Genomic DNA, 6,000 nt, shown 5'->3' on the forward strand with positions numbered 1-6,000 from the left:
GTATGCACATAATCACGCTGCTGTAATACTTCTTTACGAGCTTTCAATTTTTAATAGTCACTTAAGAGCATGAAAGTTGGCGTACTTGTGCGTATGCGTCCACGCCTCGAATGAGACAGCAAACGCATTCATACAAAATTTAATTGTTTACGAGTTTAAGTACAGGCTTGTAGCATACATTTTGCCGCTTATTCAACAGATTAAAGGTTTGAGTTTTTGGCTGTATAAATGTTTGGATGAGATGAGGCTATAAATGATAAGCTAAACTTTTTGATGTATTTATTATAGTTTTTTGTTGGAATTGGGCGGGGTTTTCACATGGGGCGGGACCCAAACCCAGCGCACGCGAAGTTTTACGCCTCCTCACTTTAGCTCGCTCCCAAAAGGGTGTTTGGTTGCTACCCAAAGGATACGCGGATATAAATATCCGGACGTTGTGAGCTATTCAAGTACGGCGGCGTGGAGTTGATGAGGTGCATGCAGCAGCCGCGGTACTAAGTACAATAAATGCCTTTGTACCGCTGGAACCGTTGGTTTTAGATAAAAAAAAAGGCAAAAGCTCAAAATTTTCACTTTTAAGGATCATTTTGAAGGTCAAGGTAATTTTTTATTCAATGTGACCTTCAAAGGTAAAATTTTGGATTTTCTATATTTATTTGGTCTAAAAAAAATGGTGTAATGAACTTTAAGAAAAAATCTTTTTAATGCATTTTTCGGTTCCTACGACCATAGAAATGGATTCCTTGACGCAAGAACAGCAAAAATATATGTTTTTTAACTTTCCAAAAGATTCACTGCATACTGTTTTCAGGCCAAAAAAGGAAAAAAAAAAATGAAAACCCCTTAACCTCGTAGGCCATTTGAAAGGTCAATGTAATTTTTTTATCCACCAAACCTTTTTTCCTGAATTCTCTATCTCAAAATTGATTTTTTTTTCGCTAGCTGCTCTCGTTCTCGAGATATGTATTAGAATTCGTCATGAAAAAAGTTAAATTTCCGCACTGTACGCCCTACTCCCGAGAGCTTACAACGACTAGTAGCCAGCAGTTTAAATAAATAAAATACCTTATCTGCATTATTCATAACCTCGCGAAAACTAGCAAAATGATAAAAAAAATAGTGTTACAAATAGCATTTTTGGTAATGTTATCTAGGGCAATTGGTTTATGACTATGACGAGCTGATACTGATTACTACCAATGCTACTAGTAAGTACCATAAAACACAGTCAATAATGTTACAACATTCTATTTGTTTTCGGCAATTAACTTAACATACAAACCAAAAAGGCAGCAACAAGAAAATCCATAAATTTTCTCTTTTAATCCGTTTTCTAATTTGTATCCTAATAGCAATAGCCAGAGCTACACCAGCCTACAGGCATCTTGCTAGGGGCTGTTTGTACTATTTTCAGATTTTTTTGTACTGAAAATCTGTAGTTAACTGCCGATTCTGAATTACTACGCACTGTGAATTTGGCCCTAAATAGAATAAATGGGCAGGGTCTGCAATTCACTTCCGAGTGAATTTCAACCACAGCCACTTTGAGTGTGTGTTTCAAGGAAGTAAAAATACCAAAACATTGACAAGAAGAAAACGACATAAATTTAAATATGCCCTAATTATCACTATTTCAGTAGTAACCTCCTTTTGAATTACTAAATTTCATTAACCCGTGGGAAAATATTAAAAAAAGCAAAAGAAGTTGTAATTTTTGTCTACTGAAACTTTTATTTTATCCATAATTACTTTACAGCAGTCACAAGGAGATTTCCCACCAGTCACAACTTTAAATATTTGTTAATATTTCTATGAAGATTATATAAACCTAATTTTTATTGAAAACGAAAGCGTATACATAATTCATATTTAACAACACAAATACATCGTTCGTGAAAATTAAGTGTTTTGGCTAAAATTCATCTTTGAGTGCACAAGGGTAAAATAGAGTTATTTTCAGTGTCCCACCAGTCACATTCATTCAAATGACAGTTACATTAAACTAAGAAATCGTTTGGTATTTTTGTTGAAGCAATTTTATTCATTAATTAACGTTCTATGTCAAAAAAATATCTTGCGCTGTTGTATAAGTTCCGACGGCATAGTTAAAATTCACAATCTGGAGTAAAATGTCCCACTATTTAGTCACAATGGACAATGGACAAGTACAGGGCCAACTTGTTTAATTGCGAACCTTAAATTCACAACTTCAAATCGATATATAATGGAAATATATTTTTACCTCTTTTAATGAATGCAACTGGTCTCATTCCCTTCACTTTTTGAGTGTTGCACTGCAATATTATACATAGTTTTAAAGGCATATAAATCCTATCCTCACAACAAGTTCGATCTTTAAAATTGAATGAAAACTAGTCAGTCGAAAACTGACAAATCTACAAAACCGTACTTTCTGACCTAAAATGACAAGTCGCAACCTCTAAATGACTTTTGAGAAATCTATAAAAATAGGCAATAATATATCTCATAAAAAGGAAGGAAATTAGAAAGTAGGGTCGTGAAATTTAAAAAAAAAAAATGTTTTCGATGGGCAGCCTAATACTTTTTTTTAGGACATTAAACGCTTTACAAAAAAGGTCTCTCATATTTTTTTTAAAAACGGTTATTCTAAGTTAAAGTTAAATTTATGACATTATTACAGTTTTTTCTCCTACTTTAGGAAAATAATTAATTAAAATAATTCAAATATCCAAAAAATAAGGCATCTCAAAACTGAAAATGTAAAGTTTAATATCTAAACCTTACAATTTGATTTTACTAAAAACCCCCAAACATCCCCTGTGGTGTAGTGGTAAACAGTGCGCGCTTCCACTCCGAACGGCCTTGGTTCAAGCCCTGGTCAAAGCAACATCGCAAAAAATATAGAAAAAGGGTTTTTTCTTAACAGCGGTCGCCCGTTGGCAGGCAATGGCAAACCTCCGAGTGTCATTCTGTCATGAAAAACAGCTTCTCATAAAAATACGATCGCCGTTCGGAATTATGCATACTTAGCGTTGCATGACAGTTGTCACATAAGGAATCTGTTAAATGAGCTTTGCGTGTAAACGGTTACCCAACGCATAGCACTTCGCATGTAAGAAGTCCGTTGGGATTTGATTTTTACGTAAAAATGGTATAGCAGTGCAAAGTCTGACCCTGAACTGGTCCTTGTGCCATCAAGAACAGCAGCAGCATCAATGACGTAAACTTTATTATTATGCATTCTATAAATGTACATACATAAATTCGGTTATTGGCCATTAATGGTAGCGAGCCAAAAAGCAGTGAATGTATGTACAATAGGGTGGTAAAAAAAAAGAAGTAAAATCGGAATTTTAATGCTCTCGCCCCCTAGGATTGTACTAGACCGAAAAAATATACTCCTACTTTTTTATTTTGAAATCAAAACATATTTAGAAGTCGCTCAAAGTTTTCCATGTATTTTATATGGGGAAAAACAACTTTTAGTAGAAATGGTATATAATATTTGAAAACCAATATTTTTCCTTCGGGAAACTCAGGTGCACTTCTGAAGACTTTCAATAATAGGTAATACCCAATTATTTCTATAAGTAATCGTTTTTAATACTAAAGATTTTTTATTGGTCCCCTTTTTCCATTTTCTGGGGTTTTTGGCGGACCTAAAAAATATAGTTACTGTGAAAACTTGTTAAATAAACCATTGCGTATTATTATTGGAAATCTCCTGAAGAGAAACAGAGTTTTCCGATCGAAAAATATTGATTTTCAAGAATTTGATACCATTTCTACTAAAAGTTGTTTTCTTTTTTCATATAAAATACCTACATGGAAAACCTTGAACGCTTACAGCAACCTCTAAATATTTTTGGATTTCAAAATAAAAAATAGGGGTACACATATCGATAAAGAACAACAGAGAGCATAAAAATTCCGACTCTAATTTTTCACATACATTTTTCGTACCACCCTAATGTAAACATGTACATACAAACACAACGGACGCGTGAACATAACTAGCAGACTGCTATACCATCAGCAACCAAAACCACAAAACAAAATTCAATGACAGAACCTCGCTTAGCATTTAAGTGACATAATAAATACATTAGCATTACATAATACAAACAAATGTAGACATATATGTACAGTTATCCACAAAATAATAGGAGTGCGATATTTTTACCAGTTTTGGCTATTTGTCTTTTATTTATTTAATGTTTATTATTTCTTTATAAATGTCTAGCTGGTTAAACAAAAATTCAGATTTCAAACTTTGTACAAGAATTACACAAAATACGCAGATTTTCACCCAAATTTCAAATATTTTTTATCAGAATCATTGGTATTGAGTTTGATAGCCCATTTAATTGTAGTATAATGAAGTCCAAGTTTCAAGCTGCTAAAAATTCTTTCTATTTTTGAAAATTTTTTTTTATTTTTTTTGCTGACAATGTCCTCCATATAAAAGAAAATTGTCTAACATACTTTGTACGGAAAAACGTGAAACACCTTCAACCAACCAACAAATTCTCAAAAATCAACGAGATTTTTTAGCAACTTGAAATTTGCACTTTATTATACTAGAATTAAATGCGCACCAAAACTGCATTATTTTTTTTTGTCGCTTTTGCTTCCATATAACGAATAAAAAAATTCATTTTTATATGGAAGAAATCCGCAAAATCAACGGTAATTCTTAGCTACTAGGAACTTGCACATCATTAGACTAAAATTAAATGGGCTACAAAACTGTGTACTCAGAAAAACTATAGCACTTGTGAAAAACAGTTTAAAATTTGGGTGAAAGTTTGTTGCATTATTTTGTAGTCTTTTAAAAAGTTGAGGGGCAAGCAATATCCCTTTGAAATGGGGGTGCTATTGTATTGGCCAATACTGTGTATAAGTACAAGCACACACGCATGCGATTTACGAGACATGCGGCAGGTGGCAGTGGGCGCCCATTCGATGTATTGGTGTTCTGAATGCATACAAATTGGCATGATGGTAAGAACCCAGTGGGAAAGGGTCCAGTATCGCATCGCCCGTTTATCTTAACACAGTGCATGCCCTAGAAAGTGATGTATCAGGTATCGCTTTAAAAATCTATAAATAAGTAGAAACAACAAAATATGAAAGAAGCATTTCGTTCCAAATGATTTGAACCTCTGATTAACAAGATGATAGTCGAATATATTTTCATTTCTAGTATTACAACCTCTCTAGATTGGCAAAATTTTACACTGTAAAGTTTCCCACCAATACGACTTTGAATCTTCCGAGTACAAATTAACCCATTCCCGTACATACATATGAATGTACAGTGTGCCGTTGAGAATTTTCAGAAAGTCACAAAAAAGGGGTAATTGACGAAAAAGGGGTCAGAATATTATTTTTGGTTTTCTTTACTAGTAAAAGAATAAATCCGTTAAATTTGAAAAGAAAATAGCGGGACAAGCCTTGCACAAAACAGGGTTGCAAGCATAACCATAAATCTAGTTGCTGCAAGGGAAAAGTTGCGATTACTTTAAAAGTTTTAAGTGATGCATTTTTTCGTACTTGCAAGAGGATATTTTTTTTAATAGCATGGTTCTGTTAATATTTCCTAAAAAAATCTCTGAAAAGGGGCAAAAGTTGCACATAATTTTGGAAAAGGGTTGAAAAATCAAAATTTTCCAGTCGGGTCAAAGGGTATTGGCGCTTAAAAAGGGTTAAATTGCCCCTTTAGTCGCACAACGGCAGCACTGTATATGTACACTGAGAGAAGGAATCAAGTTTTTTGTACTCGGTCTTAGCATTTCTGAACTTAAAATCGGACTAAGATTGAAAATACGAAAAATAGGGAACACAAATCCATTATTAAGTATGATATTTTTGAGTACCAAATACTGGAATTAAGATCAACTTAAAAAATTATGTATATATCATTCATTTTTTTCAAAATTAATTTTATCAGTTCAATTAATATGTAGTCTTGAGTTCCATTCTTAACCTAAGAAACTGTGTACCAACGTTTGAAAG

General features: G+C 33.3%; 1 protein-coding gene across 1 annotated transcript in view; it reads right to left on the bottom strand.

The window, feature by feature from the left end:
* Window positions 1-6,000, bottom strand: part of Vav (Vav guanine nucleotide exchange factor) — a 64,022-nt gene that overhangs the window by 54,291 nt on the left and 3,731 nt on the right. The gene's annotated exons all lie outside the window — the stretch shown is intronic.

This window comes from Rhagoletis zephyria, unplaced genomic scaffold (genome assembly GCF_001687245.7).
Source record: "Rhagoletis zephyria isolate East Lansing unplaced genomic scaffold, Rhagoletis_zephyria_1.1 Rzeph_scaffold_01267, whole genome shotgun sequence".
Classification (NCBI taxonomy): domain Eukaryota; kingdom Metazoa; phylum Arthropoda; class Insecta; order Diptera; family Tephritidae; genus Rhagoletis; species Rhagoletis zephyria.